We start from the raw sequence: 1,726 nt of genomic DNA on the forward strand, positions 1-1,726 counted from the left end.
GGAGGAGTATAATGGTAATGAACACAATGAGGGTGAGTCTAGCCACTCTCCTCACGTCTGGCACACCCACCCACCACCCAGTCAGCGACCTCCCAAGTTGGATATGCATAAATTTGACGGTTCTCACCCATCGGCATGGATAGCACAAATGGAGCAGTATTTCAAACTGAATCACATCTTCGATGATGCGACTCAGCTTATGTTGGGGAGCATGTACATGGACAATGAAAGGTGGCAATGGTGGGAATGGCATCAACGTTGCACTGGACCTTTTAAGACTTGGACCAAATTCACCAAAGCTCTTCAAGACCGCTTTGACCAGGAATCATCTTTTTTGGGTCGTCTTACTAAGCTCCGACAGATTGGTACAGTGGATGAATATATTACAGCTTTTGAAGCCTTAGCCTTACGCACTTGGGGTCTCTTAGATGTGTTCTACACGGAATGTTTTATTAGCGGTCTTAAAGAAGCTATCAAAGCCCAAGTCCTACTGCACCACCCTCCCACATGGATGGAGGCTTGCAAGGTAGCTCGTAACATGGAACGTGCATTAGCAGCCCAATACAGTCGCCCAAATTTCTCAGCTAAAGGTCGCCCCCCACAGGCTCACAACACGACTCAAACACTTAAGGTCCAAAAGGTGTCACTTGCGGAAATGGTCGAAAGAAGAAAGCAAGGCCTATGTTACTACTGTGATGAAAAATACTCCCTAGGCCATAAATGCAAGGAGCCCAAATTTTTTCAAATTGATGCCACTGACTACAGCTCAACAAAGGAAGATCCACCACTTGAGGAACATGAGCCGCTAGAAGAAGACAACCAAAAGGACAATGTCTCTGACGAACCAGTTATTTCGCTGCATGCTTTGGTAGGGATTTCTTCCCCTCAAACTCTCAAAATCCGAGGTTTTATTAAACATCGCCCAGTAGTAGTCTTGATTGATAGTGGAAGTACACATAATTTCATCCATCAAAAAGTCGCAGAAGCAGTGCATTGTTTTGTACAAGCAGTTTCTAACTTCCAAGTTCAAATTGCGGATGGAGGCACAATGAAATGTGAAGGCCGCTGTGAAAATGTCAAACTTCAAATGGGGGATTATCAGTTGAAAACCCACATGTTTGCCATACACATGGGGGCTTGCGACATTGTCCTCGGCGCTGAATGGCTCCGCACTCTTGGGCCAATCACAATGGACTTCCAGGAGTTATATATGAGTTTTAAGCAGAACAACTCCACACATACCCTCCGTGGACTCCAGGCGGGAGCCCCCTCTATCATCAGCTCGCATAGGATGGAAAAATTGTTAAAAAAGGGCAATCATGGAATTGTAGCTCAATTTAATGCCATCCAGGCAGTCGAAACCAAGCCTCTGCCAATTCATCCTGAGATGCAACAGAGTTTAAATAACCATCTGCTGGTCTTTGACAAGCCTCATGAGCTTCCACCCTCGCGAGGGGAACATGATCATAGCATCAGATTGGTTCCAGGGGCCCAACCCCCAAATGTGCGCCCATACAGATATCCGTTCACCCAAAAGAATGAAATATAAAAAATAATCAAGGAACTTTTGGAAGCAGGTGTCATTCGTCCCAGCATTAGTCCTTATTCATCCCCAGTGGTCATGGTGCTCAAGAAAGACGCGGAATGGAGGATGTGTCCCGACTTCAGGGCCCTCAATAAGTTGACAGTCAAAGATAAATTTCCCATCCTGGTGGTTGATGATTTG

The sequence above is a fragment of the Pinus tabuliformis genome, chromosome J (genome assembly GCF_031772625.1).
Source record: "Pinus tabuliformis cultivar Carrire ecotype Pingquan chromosome J, CPIR1, whole genome shotgun sequence".
Classification (NCBI taxonomy): domain Eukaryota; kingdom Viridiplantae; phylum Streptophyta; class Pinopsida; order Pinales; family Pinaceae; genus Pinus; species Pinus tabuliformis.